Source organism: Zalophus californianus, chromosome 9 (genome assembly GCF_009762305.2).
Source record: "Zalophus californianus isolate mZalCal1 chromosome 9, mZalCal1.pri.v2, whole genome shotgun sequence".
Lineage (NCBI taxonomy): Eukaryota > Metazoa > Chordata > Mammalia > Carnivora > Otariidae > Zalophus > Zalophus californianus.
The window spans coordinates 79240251-79264147 of NC_045603.1; the positions used below are offsets into that span (position 1 = coordinate 79240251).

General features: G+C 42.9%; 1 protein-coding gene across 17 annotated transcripts in view; it reads right to left on the minus strand.

Annotated features, from left to right (window-relative positions):
• PPFIBP1 (PPFIA binding protein 1) overlaps nt 1-23897 on the minus strand; it is a 172528-nt gene that overhangs the window by 133044 nt on the left and 15587 nt on the right. For 2 of the 17 annotated variants that reach the window (XM_027592492.2, XM_027592489.2), the window contains exons 2-4: nt 20382-20458; nt 6996-7138; nt 1063-1161 (exon numbers count right to left, since the gene is read on the minus strand). The exons of 9 other annotated variants lie outside the window; for them this stretch is intronic. The gene's annotated coding sequence lies outside the window, so the exon portion shown is untranslated. Of the gene's footprint in view, nt 1-1062; nt 1203-6995; nt 7139-20381; nt 20459-23897 lie in introns of all 17 variants that reach the window. 6 more of the 17 variants (XM_027592497.2, XM_027592496.2, XM_027592495.2 and 3 more) reach the window with 5 other exon arrangements.

The following is a 23897-nucleotide window of genomic DNA, read 5'->3' on the forward strand; positions in this document are numbered from 1 at the left end:
TGAAGTTCAAAACACCAAATCTAGGAATAATCACTTCTTCCTGATGAGGTGATTATAAATTTCCATTTTCTAGTTTTACTTATTATTTTAAAAAGAAAAGGTTCAGTGCATAGGATATCAAGTTGGTTTTTAAGTGCATCAAAGTGACCCTAAGGGTGGTTCTCTTGGGACAAATGGTTAGGTTGTCTGGCTCTGGATCAGGAGGGCTGGATTTAGTTTTTGATTTTGCATGCATTCAAGTTGCCTGATACCTGTCCACCTCCATACATTTAGCTTCAGTGGAGGTACACTAGTACCCACCTCATCTGGCTGTCTGGATACAAGTAAAACAGTCAATACTCAGCTCAGCTCATAGTAAGAGCACCCCAGCCCAGAGTGGTCTCTGCCCATATTACCGCCAAGCACAGACCAACCAAATATGCTTTAAGGAACAGCTAATATGTGCAAGTAAGCCATAACATGCACTGGATGTGGCTCATGTGTTAACCTGGGCTGTTTCCTTTCATCTACCCTCTGCGAGTCGCTCTCAAGGAGAATACCAGGCTAATGTAGCTTAACTACCAAAACCCAAACTGACAGGATCCACTTGTCAGTAAAGAACACCAAATCCAAACCACCAAAACAGACTAACTTTGCATTTAATTCATCCCTGAGATTTCATGAACTCACCTCTCAGACAAACCTTTTTATTCCTTTAAACCTTTTCTTCCTCTTTAGTCGTGATCTAAAACAGCCAAAATTTTGAACTTAAAATGCAGGCTAACTGACAGCTACTTGTGAATTGAGGGGAAAAATCCTGGATTTGCAAAGATTAAAAAAAAATAATATATTTTACACAAGAACAAACTTCTGACTACAAAGTTTGAAAACATTCAAATACCTAGAACTTTCCGTGTGTAATATTTACCTATCATGTCAATACAAATTCTCTCGGCAGAGAAGAATATTACACAGACTTCATTTAATCATTAAGGGAAGCCTCAGCGGCTTTCGTTTGACATTCTAGTTTAAAGGACAATTTTTCTGCCTTGTTTTCTGAGGAGGAGGAATAAAAGAACTTACCATCTCCTGGCCGATGCGTCCTCTCTAGCGAATGTCAGCTTGGCCCCATTACATTTATTTTTCGTGTAGAGAAATGGCAGGGTTTGTTCCACACCGTGGCTGTGTGTGTGCACAGAAATTTCACCATTTAATTTTCATGTCTGGGAGGAAAGGAGCTTATAATTATGCTGGGAGGTATAACTATGATTAGGTTTTCAAATACCATAGGTATCCCTATGATCCAATTTAAAATAACAGAGAGTTCTGGTACTGTATTATTGGGTGGGTTTTTTTTTTCCCCCTTGAACCATCACATTCCTCAAACCTCAGGAATCATGAGAAATATCTTAGAGTTTAAAAAGTGTTTTTAATTAAAAAAAAAAAACTAAGCTAACACAAACTGTTATTAGTATTTAGCACCAATAAGGTTTTCATACGTACTTGTAGATGCTTAAAAATCATTGTTATGGCTATGAGTTACATCCAGCAAAACAGGTTAATGGCAAGTTGAGATTAATCAGCTTAACCTTATTACCTCTAGGGATGCTAATAAGATTTTACAATAACACAGCTTCCTTACTGTGAGGCCACACAGTGTACTCTACACATGATCCCTTACACTTAAGCTTTGCAGAAGATGAAACACATATACATTTTATAGGTCATATTCAAGTCTGAGCAGCATGTTTGTGTTTGTGTGTGGTGTTTGTGTGTGGGGGTGGGAGGCAGGGCAAGGAGTACATACTCAAATGCTTTCCCCCAACCACCCTCAAAAAGTAAGATAGTTCTTGACCTACGTACGATAGTGAGACATAACATGCAAATATTCTGCTTAACTACACATATTCCCACTTTTCTGTACTGCTCCCATTCTGGGAAGGAGAGAGATAAAATGAAAATAAACACTCCCAATACTTGGTTGTACGATCTAATTACTGGAAGTAGCACTGTTCATTTAAAAATCACAGTTACGGGGCACCTGGGTGGCTCAGTCGTTAAGCGTCTGCCTTCGGCTCAGGTCATGATCCCAGGGTCCTGGGATCGAGCCCCAAATCGGGCTCCCTGCTCCGCGGGAAACCTGCTTCTCCCTCTCCCACTCCCCCTGCTTGTGTTCCCTCTCTCGCTGTCTCTGTCAAATAAACAAAATCTTTAAAAAAAATAATAAAAATAAAATAAAAAATAAAAATCCCAGTTACTGGTTCTAAACACCAAATAATCTTGGAAACACCAGGAAAGTGTTTAGGAAAAAGACAAATCTATGAGAAACAGAGTAGGTACACATGCTAATCAAGCATTTGTAAAGTATAAAATGCCTAATAATTTTATTCCAAAATATTCCAAGAGCCAAGTTCCACTCAAACATACCCACTGCATTACAAAAATCCCATGAACGTATATGTTGTACACAAATACCCCAAAGTCATATGGAGCATGGTAAGGCCATGTTGATGCAAAACACTGACTCCAGGAAATAAAGGAATAGAGCTTTAACATAAAATGGAATCCTATAAACAACTGAGTAATTCTCAGCACACAGGATTATCCCAAAACAGACAAAATTAGAGAACCTATTTGGAAATCTGTAGGGGAGAGAGAACTTTCCTGAGCACTTAGAAATAGAAGAAGGCAGTTCACATTCCAGTAATTCCAGGTTTGTCTCCAATAAATTTGCACTACTCATTTTTCATATAAAACATATAGGAGGGCATTTAGCACTTAGACAAAATGTAATATGTCTACAGTGTTGGAAACTTTTTGTGAACTGACCTAACCATAAAAGTAATATGAGTATTCAAAAGAAAGAGCTCTTGTAAGTAGCAAATATACCCATGTAAAAATCTACATCAAGTAATTCTACAGACGTTTTAGGTACTGGGTTACCACCTTCATGTTTTATTTTTTCAGATGATTCCCTTTCCTTGTATTTCCTTATATTACCTTACTTGTAGAAGTATTGTTACCATGATGTTACTCCTCAAAACTTTAGTTTGACTTTACAAAAAAGCTCAGCAAGAGGAGAAAATATTTTCCTTCATTAATTTAAAAATAACTTAAGCTATGAGATGTCTAAAGCAGGCTGCTTTTTCTCTTTCCTAAAAATACATATTAAGTCAGTCATGGAGGATTATCAAATAACATGACTTGATGCAATTTCAGATTCTGAGATTAAACAAAATCCAAGCCACTTGGCCAAGTCAGTAAACACTCGGACAAAGTTGAGTTTTCGGGGAGGGAGTATGTTACCTAAATGGGGCCTTTGAGCTTTTAAGACTCTTGACCCCTCTCTCACCCCTTCCTCCAAATATATATTCCAGAGGAAATGTAAAATAATCACTTTTCTTAGAAATGCAGGCCGACACACATTAATTTATTAGCCTCCAACAATCCAACAATTCCAAGAAGTAACAAGTTTGAGATACGAAGCAGAGAGGTCAGGTGGTTTATCAGTTATTCTGTGACTGGCTTTCTCCTGGTCAGGGCTAGATGTCAGGGCTGCGTTTGCCTAAGAGTGGCAGGCAAGAAGAAAACTCTTCCAAAACAATACAAATCTAGACAGAATGGAAGGTTCCTGTTCCTTCAGTAAATGACAACGATTTCTATTGTGGACAACATTCAATTCTTGGGAGAAAGAAACAATCAACAGAAGACTTCATTTTGAATTCCTAACTCCTGTAAACCTAACCTCATCCAAATCTTTCACAAAATCTGTGTAACCAGTCATGCAAGCGAAGCCCACAACAGCTAGTCTGGTACCAATGTTCTAGAGATTGCCAGCAAAGTTTGTTTGGGGATATCCCAAAACTGGTTTTTCACTCTGTTATAACAAATGTTACCATTGGCAGAGAATGGAAACACGGTTAAAGATTAGTCTCATACAACATTTGTTCCAGTATTTAGGTCTTTCATTAAAATACAGAAATGAAAGTTAATGCTTTCTGTCACTCCCAGATGGCCATGGGGATGTCCATATCAGCCTTCTGTAGGTCAGAAACCTTACAGTTAGGCATGTAGGAAATAAAAACCTGTACCAGACCTTTCATTTCTCCAGCAGAAACTAGCATATCAACCACAACAAAATGACTCAAAACCAGCATGGTATTATGCCAAAAAATACTCCAAAAGTAACAGATATATTCAGGAAGCAGTTTTATTCAGTGGCCTAATCGCTAATTTCAAAATATTCTGTATTCATTACTCATAATTCAACTTAAGTCTCACAATTTAAGTTCTAAACACTAAATGTAAGTTTATTTATTTTGAAGTTTTACTTATTTCAGTAACCTCTACCCCCAACGTGGGGCTCAAACTCACGATTGTGAGATCAGGAGTCACACCCTCCACCGACTGAGCCAGCCAGGCACCCCAACACTAAATGTAAGTTTAACATGGACAAAATTTTTTTTCCCAATGCACAGCCTCTTTCAAGCATAAGGCTATTTACATAATCTTATGTAAAATGGTGCTGAAAATGCTTAAAAGAATAAATACACAGGAGTCAGGAGATAGAGATCAGGACAATTAACATAAAACAGGTGTTTCCCCCCCCCCAAAATAGTATTTCTTAAAAAGAGTGAGTCAGTGAAAATACAAGCTTGCCAAAAGGCAAAAAGGTTTAATTCTGTCTTTGCAGTGCTATCTCATAGTCAAGCGACTGTTACTCCTTAGAGAAAGGGGGAAGACTTGGGTTAAAATATCTTTTGCCTTCAATCCTGATTTATGATTTCCTCCACAGAAAAGCACAATTTCTGCTGAGCAGAGGAACACAAGGCTTAGCTTGCCCATGGGGGGGGGGGGGAGGGGGAACCAGTAGCAATCTTTTGTGCATAAATTAGTCACTTTTATGTAGCCCACCCCTGTAAAACACAAAACAAAACAAAGGCATAAGGGATCTATAGTCCTGACAGGATCTGCAAAAATAAGGAATGAGAAAAGCCATGTTAAGAGACATTTCCAGAGCTTTCTCAGTTCTCATCAGAAACAAGCAGTTGTTGCACTTTCTATAACCTATGCCATGGAAGAGGGATGACTTTCTTCCACCTGAATAAAGCAATTTTTTAAAAGAACCGGAAGGAACCAGCTATTTTACAAAATCATAGAACCTTATCAAAGTCTAGATATTTTCTGACGCATCTCAATGAATCCTCTCACCCCCTTGAAATGGCTAGACCCCTTCAGTTACTGGAAGGGCCTGCCTTCCCTGAGTCATTTTGCCCACCCCATCCCAGCCTCATCTCCAATGAGGACTGTCCTCAGGGATAAAACAATACTTCTGCATGGTAAGCTGACAAAAGTTTTATAGCCGCAGCCCTGTCTCCCTTAACTTCCCAGGACTTCAAACTCCAGTCCTTCAAACCACTCTGATTAGGTCACAATTTTCAGACCTCTGGTCGTACTATCTCCCCACCCTAACACTGGCAACCTTCCAACTTGGCAACATTCCTTAAAATGGAGTGTATGGAGTCTAGCACAAGAATCTCCAACACGGGGGCGCCTGGGTGGCTCAGTCGTTAAGCGTCTGCCTTCGGCTCAGGTCATGATCCCGGGGTCCTGGGATCGAGTCCCGCATCGGGCTTCCTGCTCCACGGGAAGCCTGCTTCTCCCTTCTCCCTCTCCCACTCCTCCTACTGTGTTCCCTCTCTCGCCTTCTCTCTGTCAAGTAAATAAAATAAAATATTAAAAAAAAAAAAATCTCCAACACGGAGCACAAAGGGAATGTTCTCTCCAGGAAAATGGACACTAACTTCCATTAAATCTGCTAAACATGGTAAGGTTAACTTTCCTTAACTCTCTGTTAGCAGAGCATCACACATTTGTGCTCAACGACAACCCCCAGGAAGGATTTGTCCAACGAAGTCATCTTCACTTTTAGTTACGTTTTTAAATGTAAATTCACAACATAACATATAGCCCTGTTAATTAAAATAGTTATCCACTTCACTTCACCATGTCCTCTCATAAGGGTTATTTTCTGAATTCTGTCACCAGTGGTCTCTTCCAGCTTTGTTTCAACCACAACTCCCAATCTCTGATAAAAATGCTGAGTATGAACTCTGTGGTGAGCACTTCGAAATTCCAAATCATTTCCTCCTAATGCACATCTTTTTTTTTTTTAAACCAAAGAAAATACCAGTTTTCGTAAAGCAATCATTTTAAGCAGAGACTGAGAAATCTGAATGACAATATGTAAGAAAGGAATAATTCATTTAAAACTGTTTTGTTGGGGGTGTCTGGGTGGCTCAGTTGGTTAAGCGTCTGCCTCTGCCTTTGGCTCAGGTCATGATCCCAGGGTCCTGGGATGGAGCCCTGCATCAGGCTCCCTGCTTGGTGAGGAGCCTGCTTCTCCCTCTCCCGCTCCCCCTGTTTGTGCTCGCTCTCTCTCTCTCACAAATAAAATCTTTTTAATTAATGAATTAATTCATTAATTTAAAAACCTGTTTTGTTGAGGGACACATGGGTGGCTCAGTCGGTTAAGGGACCAACTCTTGGTTTCAAGTCGGGTCATGATTTCAGGGTCATGAGATGAAGCCCTGTTGTCAGGGTCTGGGCTTAGCTTGGAGTCGGCTTAAGATTCTCTCTCCCTCTCCTTCTGCTCCTCCCCACTGTTTGCTCTCTCTCTCTCCCCCTCCACCACCTCTAAAATAAATAAATCTTAAAAAACAAACAAACACACACACACACACACACACACACACAAACTGTTTTGTTGGACCGAGCATGACCACTACCTCTACCAGCATTGATATCTCTACTTCAGTTGTCTTGATTGTACATGGCTATGTGTATCTTCAGAATATAACAGAAGTCTTAACAGGACTGCCAGCTTATATCTACAAGTTGCCAGTTTTAAGTAATTTACCATTAATACACATCTAAGCACTGAATGTTAACCAGACGGGAATTGTTAAGCACCCTTGGTATCAAATTGTGGAAACACTGGTATTCCCAAAAGTCACCTCTTTGTGTCCTATTCAGTTCTGTAAGACAGCAGGTTTATCCAAGGCACAAGCAAGAGTTGCTTATCAAGTGCCTCTTCCATCATTTGTTTAGATAACACATAGAATTCAGAAAGTATTCTCTCGTTGTTCAATTTGAAGACCTAGAAGAGAGAACAGAAGTAGGAACTACTCGATTATTGGCCTCAGCCAGCTCTATCTCCCTGTCCTAATAGAGGATCTCCCCAAAAATGTTCTCAAAAGGTATGGAGAATGACTAAGGGAATCCAATGAAGGCCAGCAAGAAGAATGATGTGAATGGTACTCTCTAGACTTGTGCATGTTGAGTTTCTGAGCCTAAGGCCCAAAGTGATCAATGTATTTTCTTAGGGACCTTTCTCCTTATCACAGACAAACTCTGCAGACAATAATGGTTTTTTATTCAGTTCACAGATCACCAATTCACAGAAATCCATTACCCCGAGAGAGTTAGCCACAGAACATGAAGGCTCGTTGGTGAGAACTCATCAAGCTCCAGAGGCTTTCCCAATACATGTTCTACAGTATTTTGGGTCACATTCACAGAAAGCTTTCCTGAGCACCCCTGGGTTTCTGCAGGCCGACCCATGAGGTCAGCTCATACAAGCAGATGGGTTCTCCAGCAGGGCAGCCAACGGCCTTCAGCCTCTGGACAGTTAAGAGAGCAGTAAGCCAGAAAAGGCTGTGGAAGGACACTACACAACAGGGCACAAAACAGCATTCACCCAGGGCCCCGCTGAGCACAATCCCCAACCCAGCTGGACTCAGCGATGATAGAGGCAGCATTATGGAGGGCGAGCTCAGACTTGTCAGTCATCCACTTGAAGAAGTTCTGCTCTCTTCATAGCACTGTAAATCCACTGTAGGCCCCACCCAGGGCAGTGACCAGGGCCGGGCCACAGCGGATTAAATTCAGTGTTACCAGACAGCTCTGAGCCAGAGGAAAGAAGACCCTTTTTCCCCTGTGAGACATGGACTGGGAACCACAGCTAGAATCCCACTGCTGGTTCAGTGAGCTGGATAGGAATACACTTTTCCTCCCCCATCCTCAGCCTCATCTGAGCCTTAGTCCCAGCCTCGATGTCCACAGCTCCACGGCTGGGCCTCTCTCAAAGCAACCCAAACAGTTGTTCTCTGCTCCAGGCATCCCCTTCAGTAAACCTATACACAGTGTCAGTGTTCTGACCACAGTTCAGAACCACTCAGTGAGACACTGACTCTGGGCTTGACTGTCAGGGATTAAGGCAGCAGAATGGCACCGTGACCCAAAACCTACCACAGTTCAATTCTCTTCATTATCAATAAGTCTGTCTATTTAAAAGACGTGCAAGGAAAATGTCCACAACACTTTCCCATTGGGGGCGCCTGTGTTGCTCAGTCAGTTAAGTATCTGCCTTTGGCTCAGGGCATGACCCAAGGTCCTGGGATCGAGCCCTGAGTCGGGCTCCTAAGGCTCCCTGCTCAGCGGGGAGCCTGCTTCTCCCTCTCCCTCTGCCTGCCACTCCCCCTGCTTGTGCGCCAGCGCGCTCTCTCTCACTCGCGCACGCAAATAAAAAAATAAAATCTTAAAAAAAAAACTTTCCCTTTGAAATGCAATCCACAGGTGATCCAAATTGAAAATACACCACTCATTTCGATTCATTCAGCAGAAGTCAGAGACCAAAAATTCAACATTTGGCATTAGAGGCGGGCACCCTGGTGATTTAGTCAGAACAAAAGCCATGCTAGGATTAGAAATGTACGAGTCAAAAGAATTTTAGAGACATGTGGGAATATCTTACCTACCCCTTTTTTCTAAAGATAAGGAAACCGTGGGTCAGCCAGTCCTGAGAAAGCAAACACACACCTGGAATGCAGTCTGCTACTCAGCAATTAGGATTCCACGTTCTGCAGGCTCCTTCACTGTCTTCTAACACCTGTCTACTTAGGCGCCAGATTCTGTCAAAATTTATTCTTAAATGACAGAAAAACTATCCACTTAAAAATATTCTGCCTTATTTCTAGATGGCAGCTTGATACACAATCTTCATATCTTTTAGCAACACAGCAACTTGAGATAAAAATCACTAATTCCATAAAAGGAATTAGAGACAAATGGAAAGCCAAGTAGTTGAGTTGCCACAGACATTTTGGCCAGCCAGCATATGAGCACAGATGGGGCTCTCCCATGGCCTGAGAAGGCAGAACATGACATAAAAACTGTAAAAAGAATACTTGGCTGTTCATCTGTAAGTGACTTCAAATACAAAAGTCATCAAAGAGTATTTTCCCCCCAATTTTTTTGGATTTCCAAGATCATCCATGCAGCCATCCTCCTAGGCCCCAAACAACTGTCTGATTTACAACGTTCCTCTAAACCACGTCAGGTGCTCTTTGGAACTTTATGTATAAACTCAGTTCCCTCTCACCAGTGCCAGTTCAGAAAGATGGTACTAGCAGGGGTCCCTAACCTAGGGTGACCACGATTATTTTTAGCATCACAGCAGCTAGGGATGGAGAGAAAAAACATTCCCATTTTCTTTCAGGTGCCACTCACTGTCTTTAGGAATTCCTCCTGACTGCAGGTCTGGGTCAGATGCTCCTAGAGGACAATGAGCAGCCTTCTATCAGATTATACTCTTCTGGAACCTTAACCAGATCTGTCATGATTATAGATAAACTTGAACTCTTAAGTACCGTGTTACAGAATTTATTTTTAGAACTAGCCGTGTGACCTTGGGACATTTTCTGTGTGTCAGTTTTCTCATTTGAATGGGAATAAGAGTACCTATCTCCGTTGCCTTGTTTGTGAGAAAGGGACTATAACAGTATCCACCCCAGAGTAATTGTAAAGAGCACCACGCTCTTATGAATTAGAGCACATAAAAGCACTGCCACATCATAAGTAGTCAATAAACACCAACTATTATACTGTTGCCCTTTCGAGTCCTAACACATTAGGTGTCCTCTCATCTGTGCTCGTTTGATTTTCGCCAACTAGATCGACCGCAAGTTCTTGTGTGTGACACAAGCTTTGCAATTAGGCAGGAATGAACATCTAGGTTCTTCTATTTACTACCTTTCATTGATTGGAAGATATTTTTTCACATTCCAACACTGCTGAAATTGGAACATGTCTTACATTTAGTGAAACTGAGTATTATCTCTGATCTTGAGCAAGTTATTTAATCCCTGGAAAACTGGCAATATCGCCTTCCTCTCTTAGTGCTGTGGGAAGGCACAATAACATAATCATGCAAACACCTAACACACAGCAGGCAGCCCCAATATACTACTTCATCCTGCGCCCTTATGGGCCCAGTGTCTTGTGTACAAAAGATGCTTAGGAGGTGAATATTTACATATATTTAACAGAGCAACCCATTATCCATGGAGATTTAAAAATAGTGCCCAGACCCATTCCAAGCCAACGTGTGTGGTTGTCCTTGTTGGAGAAAAGATCAAGGCTCTAGAAGAGATCAAGGGGTTTAAGCACTCAGGAAGGGCAACGTATGGACACGCAGAGCCCTTGGCAAGGACCCTGCCGCTGCTCTTAATAACCCAGCAGAGCCCTGATAGTGTCTAACTCCCTGCGGAGACCAAGCTCAGGATCAAAGCGTGACAGTGGGGCCAGAGAGTGTAGGAAGGTGCCTTTTACAAATCCCATAACAACTCCTGGCAGGTAACACTTACCTCGTTTTAAGCACTTACTTCATTATGTTCCGCTAAACCTTTCGCCATAACCCCATGAAATACAACCAGTTTCATCTGCATGCCTGTTTTCTGAGTCCCCAGGTTGAAGTCACACCTAAGTGGCAAAAGTCTGTGTGGTTCCCAGGCCTGTGCCCTTAATCACTGTGTCCTCTCTCAGGCTGGTGATGCCACATCAGCTCGAGAAGGAAGCAAGACACCCCCACACTTCGAGGTCTGGCCTTCAAAATGACCAAACAGCATCCTCTCCAGGAGTGTGTCAGACTCTTTTGCTCCAGGTGAACAGAGGCAAAAGCAGGTAGATGCGCGGGGTGGTTTTCTGTGCAGTGCACTTCCAAGGCCCTTGGTGCTGCTTTGGTCCTCAGACTCGGGGCAGCCCTAACAGGCAATGTTTTCTTTTCTTTTCTTTTTAAGATTTTTTATTTTTTTATCAGACAGGGAGAGAGTACAAGCAGGGGGAGCAGCAGGCAGAGGGAGAAGGAGAAACAGGCTCCCTGCTCAGCAGGGAGCCCGATGAGGGGCTCGATCCCAGGACCTCAGGATCATGACCTGAGCTGAAGGCAGATGCTTAACGGTCTGAGCCACCCAGGCGCCCCCAGGCAATGTTTTCTGTTTGACTTTCGTCTGTTTCTCTTATTCCTGACTTATTTCCCACAGCTCCAGTCAACACCCTCCAGATCACCCCACGGTTTTCCCTTTTCTTGATAGGCTTCCTCCATCTTTTTCCTTTTTTAAAATTCTGGTTCTTCGAAGTTGAGTTACTTCTCCCTACATAGTACCACACTTCTTGGCAAAGAAACTCTTCTTGATTCATCCCTTGCAGATGTGAGTCACAATGAAAAGTCGTGGTTGGAGATTCCCCGTCTGAACTTTCCAGAATGCCAGTGCACATGTGTAGGCATGTTAGAAAGATAGACAAGCCGGAGGAAGACACGAACCACATTATGGCTTGCCTTACCGGCTCCTTGCGCTATCAGATCACCTGACACTCGAGGGATCACACCGAGAAAGACCATCCAGTGGAGAGTTCAAGAAGACACGGAGCACGTGTTCAACAAACTCACCTCAGCCCATCCTCTGCAGCAGAGTCACTATGCTACATTAACTTCCTTCTCATCTGAGGAAACCTTGAAAGCTTATTTTATGCCATCTCCCATTTTCCAGGCAATACAATCAACCGGCTGGCAGATCACCTCCTTCACGTGCAATCACCAAATCGCCACAACCCTCCGAGAGGTGATACGGGTGTCTAATACAGAACCTACCATGAAGGCAGCTGGAGCTATTCAGTTTCTGAGTAAGGAACAGTGACCTATTTATCTCTCCACTACACTTGGAATACAAACAGGTTAGTAACATCTTGCATGACTTGGCATTTCAGAGCTCCTGAGTGGCAAGGCAAAAAATAGAAGAGTTACGTAGCAGTGAACGGAGAGTCTCTGGGAAGGGAGGTCCACTGGTCAGAATGCACACCTTTGCTCTGTGCCAGGCCCAAATCATCAGACATCCCTACCTCCGGGCCCCACAACACACTTGGACTACTGAGATGATGGGTCAGCAGAACCCACTGCCTCCTTCACTCACTAGAAAGGCAGAAATTGAGGAAGAACTGTGTTTGCTATTGCAGATATGACTTAATCTGAGGTTGGAAAAGATGTAGGGTGGCTTTGGCCTTGTTTACCCATCCCACTTACACCACAGACCATTTCAGACAGTTTCAGACATTTGCTGAGTACAACTGGCCTTTGGAAATGCCAGAAAACTGGTTCACTTTTTTCAAAGCACATTAACTTATCCTCTGGCAATATAACTCCTAAATTATTATCCTCAACCATATTAAAATGCCCTATCAGGTGACTGGAACTTCAACAGAGGCTAGAACTCTCCCATATTTGCCCTCCAGCCGCAGGGTCCCCTGGAAAGTTCTGGGGTTGATGGTTTGTGTGCCTTAACCTGCTTTGCCTGACTTCTGTGGTGGTGACCCACCAATCCTATAAATTCAACGTGAGTTTGAATATTCCAGAAACAAATGCATTTCTGTACACACAGGTTTAACATTCTAAACTTGCAGTAATTCATACTTAGGCAAAAATCACTCAATTACAGGCCAGCCATTTCACACATACAGAAGCTGGCCCCAGCTACGCCACAATCAGGTGTAAATATTACCCAAGTATCTCATAAATTTCTGAAAGGCTAGAGATCTGTTTATCATTAACAGAAAGGTATGACCTCTTCCTTCAGTTTTGCTAAGGGATCCAAACTTTCTGACTTTGCAGATAAAGAGACCACATATGCCACTATTTTGGTGCCATCTATTACTGTTTGTTTCTTTTTTAAGGGGTTACCTTCTTTGGGACAGGGGAGTAGACATTGGTGTGCTTCACCCAAACCCCATTTTTGGAGCCAGCTGCACTCATCCTGGCTGCGGACAGCTCAAGGGGAAGGCCCCCAGCCAGCTGCAGGACACTGTGTCATCAAGGTTAAGCCACCAGAGGGGGTGGCCAGTTGCCAGCAATGGGCTGATTCAGGAATACAAAGGTCCAGTCCCTTGCCTCCACTGGGGCCATCCCAACCCCAAAGCTCCCCATAAGGGCAGCTGGGGCCTCTGCTGCAACTGCATTGCTGGTCAGCTTCTCCTCCACTGAATCCTACTACCTTTTCCTCAGCCCTAAAATCCCTCAGCACCCAATTCCTGGTCTCAGGACGCGTCCAGTGTACCTCATCAAAGATAGGCTGTTTGCTGTTTTCTAAGTGTAGAAAGTTATTTTTTTCAATTCTACTGAGGAAGTTATAGGCCCTGGACATGTTCTATCACGACATACTATCAGAGGTCCTAGGAAGGCTGAAAACAATCTTTGAAAAATAGTTATGACTCGGTTTAATAATTACACGTTTTTGATAGCCCAGATCACTTTCTGAATACCAACCCAAGGCAATCAACAGGGACAGGAGTTAAACAATGCCCAGGAATATCACAGGTTCACAAGCAAGGAAGGTGAGACATTGCCAGGCTAGTGAGGTGCCCGTCACAACATCACGTGGCACTGAAAACTGACACCGGATCAGGGGATGCCGGGTCTGATGTTTTCAAGCTTAGCCAATGAAGCCTGCCCCTCCCCACATGAGGCATACTTGCTTCAGGACCTCAAATACTAGGAAATCAGTCTCAAGCTACTTACACAGCTCTACATAGAAGTAGGAAACGAAGTCTTGAACACTTTATCCCCAGCATCTCAAACTTTCAATAAGAGGGAACAATTCGTGGAGCTGACAGGTTATTGATGACTTTGCAGTATTATTGCATCCCCAAGAAAGCAGATGGCAGACGGGCCTGAGCAAGAATCAAGAGCCACTGCTACAGCATTGCCCAGGAGGCAGTACCACTTTCCAGGAACCCTTGAGGATCCATCAACCAGTCATTCAGGCTCTAGCCCAGTTGAGGGCCCAGGATAGACTGAGGGATGTCACAAAAGTAGAAGTCCAAGCAATAGCAGGTATTTGCACAGTGTCTGTATCTTATTACCAAAGGTTTGGGTTCAGAATGTTAAAAATGCAGATAATATACTCCATATGAAAAACTCAACTTAAAAATCACACTCCTGCTTAACGTTTTATCGCTTTTTACACAATGTCTCATTGGACCCTCACAGCTCTCCCTCTGAGGGCAGGGCTGGTATTATTAGCTCACTTTCATGCCCAGGATCACACACCTAACCAATGTTGGGATCAGATTGCCAGATTCTTGGTTCAGGGTTCTTTCCTATAAAATCCGCCAATTTGCAGTTTTTCGATATATTTCTCCAGGATTGTGTACAAAGCCTCAAGACTGTCTGCTTCCTCCATGTGCCTTCTGGCCCCCAGCTTCATAACTACAGATCTGTATTTCAGAGGAACAAGGACTATCCACGGCTGGTGGTCCTGAACAGGGCCACAAACCACCCTCAGAGCTCTCTCTTTCTCAAAGACTTGAAACAACCCAGACACTCTGTTGATACCACAACTTCTGAACTACAGCTGACAAGAAGTAAAAGAGATCACGTTAGAGGACCACCAGAGTTCAGTATCTCTGAACTAACCTGGTTCGTGTCAGTCAAACACACAAGAAGCGGGGCGGGGGTGGGGGGTGGGGGAAGGCTGTCTAAGGCTCACCGATTTCTTAGACACAGTCATTGCTCTTAGGAAAGCCTTCCACCCTGGTCAGTAGGATTTGCTACTGTCATTTGAGACACTTGGTGGATTTTATTCTTGCCAAGTTGGCATTCTGTTTCTGCAGTGCAAAAATGCTCAGACCGAAGAGATCAGATGGGGATTTTCACATTTTCAGGAACAGAAGCAAGCGTCTCTTCGCCTCAGGTGGATGCATTACAGCTTGTGGGAGTGCTAATGAGAGCTAATTACTCTATTTACTCCATAAGCCAACCAGCCAGCAACAAGAAATGCCTGGTAAAACTCTCTGCATTCTCAGGCTTTGTTTCAGAGGGCTGGTGCCAAAACGATCTGGCTGAAGTGATGGGCTCAGGGGGCCCAACTAGATTGCTATCTCGAGATCACAAAGCACAGACAGTCTTTAGGCCTTTGTATCCTGTAAATTAATAGTCATATCAGCATTGATTATATTCTTCCATGCTTAATCTACTCTCTTCACCATTATCAACACTCCCACCTCTGCCCCCAAATGTCCACTTTGGCTGCAAATTAAGAAATCAAACATTAGGCCTGAATTTTAGGAAAACAACTGCCTACCTACCATTAAAACTGGGTGTAGCATTTTACACCCAGTTTTACACCCAGTCCTACACTCACTTTACAATAGTCACAAGATTTTGCCAACAGTTCATTCACTTTGATCCTTGAACTCTAGACACAAGGAACTTAGAAATCACGTAAATTTCACTTAATCATTGATACTTAACTGTATCCATGTGTTATGTAAAGCATATACATATGGCATGAATTATATAAAAATGCAACTAATTTATGACTCTAACTTATGTAACTTCTATAAATTACATTAAAAAGAGACTTTCCCATCTTTGTCTCTCCATTCCTACCACCATGTCTCCTCCATTCCATGGGAGATGGAAAAACCATGGGCAAAAGACCAAATTTACCAGAATAAGAACAAGAAGGTTAGTTATTAACCCAATAAAGCCCCACTCACATTAACCTTTCCCCATTCCAATACTAAGATGGTGTATTGTTGAAAATGCAACCATGGCTTCAGGGACAAAAGAAAGAAGACTTAAGACACATTTTAAAGAAGATTGACAAAGGGCATTATCTTTAACTCCGTAGAAACAAGGCTGCATTGGATTATAAGAGAACTCTAAGTTAACATTTATAATTACTTGGCTCAATTTATTAAAGTGAAAAAAATCTGAATAAACACAATAGAAGTTAAATGGCAAGACCATCCTCATGTTGAAATTCTTTAGGCAGAATTTCATATTAGTGGAGGCTTTTTATGTGGATGACAAAATCTAGCATAAGGACCAATCAGATCCAACTCAATTTATATATGGTATGAAAATGGAAATTTAAGTAACAACTGTTCTCCTGAGTTACTTAAGCAACTTTCTCTTCGCTCATGATTTTCTACAAGTTTTTCTTTTTTAAGAGAGCGAGCGAGCGAGCACGAGCACACAAGCAGGGGGAGGAGCAGGCAGAGGGAGAAGCAGACTGTCTACTGCGCAAGGAGCCCAATGCAGGACTCAATCCCAGGACCCTGGGATCATGACCTGAGCCAAGGACTTGATCCCAGGACCCTGGGACCATGACCTGAGCTGAAGGCAGACGCTTAAATGACTGAGCCACCCAGGCGTCCCTACAACTTCCTTTTTAAGAATGCTTTGTTACCTGAATGTTTATGATACATGGGGCAAGTAAGAAGTAACACGAATGATGCCAAAAATCTCAACTATGTGTAAAGGAATGACTAGGTTATGGCCCTCCCAAAAAACTGCCTGTGCTTTTTTACATAAACATGTAGACAAAACATGTTTTATTTTGGCTGTGAGTACAGTCCTAGGCAGGGGATTCACCACAAAGTTCTCCAAGCAGAAGGATTTCAGAGTAGGAGTTGACATCCATAACAGAAAACAAAATCATCTACTCAAAAGAATAATAAATAGGCCAGATAAATGTTTCTTGCACTGAAATATAAGTAATATTCACTAAAATTTCACAAGTCTGAGCAGGTTTGCCAGTTATTCTGAAAATTTTTTTTAACAAAAAAGAACAGAAGCATTTTTAGCTTTAAGACTAGGCAGCAATCATTACTGAGCTCCTGCAATGAGTAAGCCAGGTGCTGTGCTAGGCATCTTGTATATATAACTTCAGTTTAATCTTTCTCATATCCCTGCAAGGTAGGCACTGTTGTTTCCATTTACAAACAAGAAAACCACGGCTCAGGCTGGACGAGTCACAAAGTCACAATCTTAAGACAGGACTCTATTGGGATTCCATCCAAGATATGCCTGACTCCAAAACCCAAAGTTGCCGCTACCTCCTGCCCAGTAGTACCACCAAGAAATTACAATCAGAAATTACAACGACGGAATTGTTTCCTAAGTACAGAGGATCAGCTCTGGGGTCTGAAGCTCTAGATTTTAATTATGCTTCTATTGAGTGGTGGTTTCCTCCAAATTAATGGAGATGAAAATAGTATTTAACCTCCTAAGGTTGAGGGGAGAAGCATATAAAAAAGCTGTACTTGAAGCACTTTGCAAAACAAGTAAGCACTATTTGTATTTGCTATTACTACCTTTCTCTTCAAGCTTCAGCTGGTGAATGGCACCAGGGGAAACCCACCCACATGGCAGTGAATTACCTTAATGAGGCCTGAGCAACACCGAGTCTGGAGCCCAAGAGAATGAAACTTAAGGGGTAAGGACTGGAGGGGACTTGGCCACAGTCTCTACTCAGTGAACCTTCTCCGGCACTAGAGAAATAAAAGAATGGTCATGGCCAGCTCCGTGCCAGGCACTGCCATAGTTCGCTAGGCAAGCTGCTGGTCCCAGTTACTCAGGCATGTAAGAACAGATAGAAGCCCCTGCCTTCAGGGAAGCTCACATCTACCCTGTGGGAAAGGAAATTAAGACCAAACAAGCCATGACCCAATAGGAGCCCCACCCTTTCTCATCAACTTTCCCTACTCGCTCATGCCCGCCCACACACACCCCCACCACACACACACAAATGGGGAGGTTTTTTCATGGTACAAAGTGGGTGCCCAGATTCAATCAGGCACTCGAGGCCCATTTATCCTCATTGGGAAACTATATTGTGGTGCAGAGTGGGGGCAGAATTTTAAACATTGACAATTCAGTATAGTGACCTCCAGAACAGAAAAGGGTTCATTTCAGTAAACACAAAGCAAGGTTGAAGACCATGAAGAAGAAAAATCAAGATCTGACTACATAAAAATTTTATACTTCTATACGACTAAAAACAAAATTGAAAGACAAACCGAATAGAAAATTAGAGGAAAAAAAAAAAACTAGGTCAAAATATGTGAGAGAAGGTTAATAAGGGTTAATAACATAGTCTATGACAAATGAGAAAAATATGAATCCCCAATAATAAATAAATGGGCAAAGTTCATGAACAGTTTGTTAAACGGGAAATGCAGTCAACAGTCATATAAACATATTTGATCTCATTAATATCAAATAAACAAAAAAGAAAAGTGAAATATCTTTTCCCCTAGAAAATTGTCAAATATTATTAAAATGAGACTATCACTCTGCTGCTGGTGGCAAAAATCAGTATACACGTTTTTGGCAACCATTAGCAATATCAATCAAGATATCCATACGCATGCCCATCCTTTTGTTCTACTTCTGGTCATCTATGATAAAAATAAAAATGATCTGAAAGAAAATGCTGACGGCATAAGATGTTCATCAAACACTGAAAACAGGCTCCGCAATCGGATTAATCATGAAACATCCCTAGATGGAATATTTTACAGTCCTTAGAAATAGTAGTTATTTTTGTAGTGTGGGGAAAGACAAATAAAATAATAAGTAAAAAGGGGGAAACAAATCATAGACTCAGAGTATTTCAAATATGGAAACAATGTATAAATTTTAAAAATGGACAGAAACACAGCAACGTAGTTGTACCTTTGTGTGGTAGGATTATTGATAACTTTTTTTTTACTACATCTTTATGGTTTTTCTATACTACTAAAATCGTCTATAAAGTGCATATTACTTTTATAATTACAAAAAAATTTAAATAACAATCTCCCCTGCAAACCCAACAAAGAATAGATGGAAATCCAACAGCTCTCCAAACCACTCCCACAAATACCCAAATGGGTGCAGCTGGCAGGTAAGGCAGTAAACTGAGGGGAGAGAGGCTTTGTTTTAAATCTAGGGCTAGAAAAACATGAAGTGTCTTGATGTGAAAACAAAAAACTTTTCATCTCCCTCTTGTCAAAATATATTTTGGAAATTCATTAACCAAAACATTTTCCATCAGAGGATTTAAACCCACACACCAAAATTATCTCCACAGAACAAACCGGTTAAGCAAGCAGGAAGTTTACCAGGAACACCCTAAAAATTAACAATTGTTTTTACAGCTCCCATAAATCCAGCCAGCTAATGTTAGTACACAATGTAACACAAACAGTCTCTCCAGTGAGTCCTCTAAACAGGAGAGTGCAAAATCCTTATCATAAAGGGTTTTCCTTAGCAAGAATCACAGATGCCACGGAAATTGAGCCTTTTGGGGGTCACCCCCCTAAAAGCTGATTTTACAATCTTTGAGATGGCATCCATTATCTGCCTTCATCTTCACAAACCAACGAGGCAGGGTTTCTCAACTTCAGCACTCCTGTCAGTGTAATTCTTTGTAATTTCTTGTTCTGTCCCCTGCACTGTAGGGCGTTCAGCGGCATCCCTGGACTCTACTCACTAAATGTCGGTCCTCCCTCCATCCCCAGTTGTAACATAAAGATTTCCTGACATCGCCAAATGACTCCCACAGGGCAAAAATCACCCCAGCTGAAAACCACTGCTACAAATTACATGCTCTCCTTACCCGCATTTTACAAAGGAGGAGACAGACAGAGCGAGGCCCATCTAACTTCAGAGCTCGAGATCCAGAACTCGGTACTGTATCTGTGCACAGGTAGGAGGCCTATCTTCCAGTATAACTTATGAGACACACCCATCTTTTCGACTTGAGTCTCCTTTGCACCCACCCCCATGGAGCCTCGTCAAGTGGGCCTTGGTGCACACTGGTCGAGTAAACCATTTCTCTCAGCACGTAAACATTTACGGATGATGACCGATAACAGAGTCTGGTGAAAGCACAGTCGTGGCCTTTGACAAGTACACAATCTATCTGAAGAAATAAGACACAGGTATGGAAAGCTATCTGGAGTGCCAGTTTTGAAGAAAACGGTTTCCTCATCTGTAAAATGGAGACTGATGCTAGTGTTGCCCTTATAATGTGCACTGAGAGGGTGCGAATCAAGTTCCTTTCACGAAATACGATTTCAAAAAAAACAGCTAGATACCAAATGCCTGGCAATATATAGGCACCGGCACTGCACAGACTAGAACATCTCAAAATCATCAGGCTGGAATGAACCTTCAAGAACACCCTGAACTCACCACCTACTTGGTACTTGAGCATCTCAAAATCCAAAAATTTCATTACCTGCCTCCAGCACAGTTTGCACGCTGAGCTCTGACAGAGGCTCTCAGCAAAGGTTTCCTGAACTGCTTCAAGTGGGCCTGGAGGAAAGAGAAGGAATGGTTCAAACAAAGAGAAGAGCCAATAGGAGTGGGAGAAAAGGCGGGATTGACTTAAAGCACTCCAGAGGGGCAGAGCCGCGGTCCCAGCCCAGCAGGACAGGGGAAGACAAGCGTGGGAAAAAAGGTCAAGACCAGATGAGGTCACAAGGTGACCTCCAGGTGACCTGTGATGACGCTGACCAGGTGAGACCTAAGAAATATGTCTCCTAAAAAAGTAACCAAGGGCTGCTACGAAGGATACATTCCATTATGAAGGTGGAGAACTTAACTTCTCAGACTGAAAGATCAGCATTCCCTGAGGACAACAGGCAGATGCTTGCTTTAAATTTACATAAGTGAAAGTGATGATTTTGCCAGAACAATGAGTCAATCTGCCCTAAAAGTAAATCCAAATGTCTTCTTTCCCAAGTCCACAGGTCCTCCTGTTCTCTACGGGCATCAGCCCAACACAAGGAAACAAGAGCCCAGAGTAGCCAGATTTCCTGTTTTTAAAATCTGGATTTCAATTAGGTGAAATCTCCCAAACTTTAAGTATTGGCTTAAATTTCTTTAAATACTGTGTAGGTCAAGCCAAACCTATCTCCCTGCAGTCTCCATCCCAGGACCACCAGTATAAAAACCCCACCGTTAGCCATAGCCCACAGGAGGTCAAGTAAAGCTTTTGGGGGCAGGCAGAGTAGCCTCATACCCAATATATTTGGAAGATTTGTCTGGCAATGTGTCGTAGAATACAGGGAAGAAGCTAACTGCAGGGTGTGTAGGGACTGCTTTTAGGCAACAGGCTTGAGCAATGGAATATAGAAAGGGCCCACAGCGCCCCCGCTGGTTGAATACAAACAGGCCCTCAGGTGACCCACCTCAAAACACCCATTGGCCTGGGGCACCCGGGTGACTCGGTCGGTTAAGCGCCTGACTCACGGGTCCTGAGATCCGGCCCCACGTCGGGCTCTGCGCTCAGCGAGGAGTCGGCTTGGGGATTCTCTCCCTCTGCTCCCGTCCCCAGCCGCCCCCCACCCTGCCCCACTCACTCTCTCAAACTCTCTAATAAATCAATCAATCTTTAAAAATATATATGTATCCATCAGCCCTAACTGACCAATGGGCTACTTACAATTAGGCACAGTTGCCAAAAATGGAAGAACTCCATACAGCACCATACCTCCTCATCTCCCCACTTTAAAAACAGCCTCCACCCACTGCCTCATTGCTGACAGTCTCTCTCCTCTACTGTCCTGGCCGCCCCAACGCCCTGCAGTATATTCTATAAACTTCTATCTCCTTTGTTCTGCCTCAGGTGAATTCTTGCACCACTGGCTTTGACCCAATCATCACCCCACATTTGGGGGCCCTCATTTGATCGGGAGAGACACCCCACGTAGACACCACAGGATCTACATAAGAGCTGACAGGGATGTGAACCAAGGCAATGGCAGAGATAATAGAGAGTGATTCAAAAAACGTATGAAAGGCAAAAATAACAGTGCTGATGGCCAGGAGAGGGTCCCTGGGATGCCAGACACAAACCTGACCCATTGCCAACTTTGATAATGAAGGGGAGTCTTTAGGACCAGAGGGAAACAGGCTTAAAAGTGTGCTCTTTGACCTCTGAGAACAGGGCAATCTTCAAGGACTTGTGACCTGTGTCATCACACAGAACCCCATGCTCAGAAATGCTCCATGCTTGGTTTAATGCTGTGCTGTCATCACTCTGAGATTCTTAATTTAACTCTGAACTTGTGGTTTGTAAGTGAGGTCTAATGGGGAAATGGAGCATGCGTGTGAGCAGAGGAAATCCTGTTTAGTATGTGTGGCCACCATTCTTACAGTGTTTGCCATGACCCAAGAGCACAGAATTTCTGTGGATTCATGATGCATGGGAGTCCAGGAAGATTAGTTCAAGGTAAGTGTGTTACAAAGACAACTGAGCAGGTGGTTGGGTGCTGACAGCTCCCAGAAGCCATGCTTTCCATGGAAAGGAACCACAACTCGCTTTGCATACGTAGAAACAAAGCAACGTCTTTCTAAGAAACACCACCAACCAAGGAATCTTATCATACACTCTTCCTCCTATTACTTCCCTGTATTAGCTGACCATGGACAGTGACAATAACGGCACAGGAGGAAAAGGAAAGACAGGGCAACCCATGGTTCTTTTTCTTTTCTTTTCAGTCCGTCCTTCGAGCCAGCCCTTCCTTCTGTAAGACAAAGACTAAGAGAATGCAGGTATCAAGAACTGAATAAAAGTAGTTAGTTTTGGTCAGTGTTTTCACGTTCTGGTAAGAACAATACACATATGCACATACAAATTACAAAATACGAAGTGTGTGATTTCAGTAATTCTGCAGATGTGTCAAATGCTCTTATGTTCGCATTTAACACTGGTCTCGCACAGTATATAAACAGTACAAATCATGCTAGTTAAATTTTTAATTTCTCTTCACTTAGAACGATATGAATAGCAGACATGAGGACAAGTCAAGGGAGAGAGTATAGAAGGAGAAACTTTTTATGTTAGTACCTTTAACATTGCTTTTTTCCTGCTTTTTGAACAAGGGAGCCACACATTTTCTTTTTACACAGGGCTCTACAAATTCTGTGGCCAGCCCACTGAGAACCACTGAAGTCAAGAACATCATGTCTCTCTAAAATGCTACACACGGGGCACCTGGGTTGCACAGTCGGTTGAGGGTCCAATTCTTGGTTTCAGCTCAGCTCCTGAGCTCTGTGTAGTGAGACCAAGCCCTGTGACAGGCTCCACACTGGGTGTGGGGCCTGGTTGGGATTCTCTCTTACCTCTCCCTCTGCCCCTCTAGTCCCCCACCCCCGCCCACCATTGCTCATGCACAGTCTCTCTCAAATCATAAAATCTCTAAAAAAAATAAAATAAAATACTACACACACCTGGATAAGTTCCTCCTGATGTCTTTCAAAGCAACCCCCCAAAAGACCCACCGATGGACTGATGGGGGTGCTGATTTTTTAGTTCCATGCTCTTAATTACTGAATCACTTTAGTCCTTTTCCCCCAGGCCTCTCACATCATTACAACACATCTGCTGAAATAGCGCAAGCCGATGTCTTTCCAACTAAAGATGGCTCTAGAGACAGTTAAACTGAAGACTGCACAAGACCTTACCCAGAGTAGCATCTAAGGCAGAAACCTCCCTGCTGGACATCTCCCTTTTTTTACAGAGTGCTTCCCCCGAGCTTTGGCGGTGCAGTTTTAACCAAACTCAAACCGTTTCTCACCACTCAGAGTGCTCAGGTTTCCCCTGGGAAGTGGTTCTGTGAACCACTAAGTCTGGCTGTCTAAAAAGGCCTCCTTCAAATACAGTCAAGTTTTCCTTTGTCTCATTTCATTCTCCTCTTCTGTTTTGTACCACCACTTTCCACTTCAATAAATTAATTTCCCGCCTGGA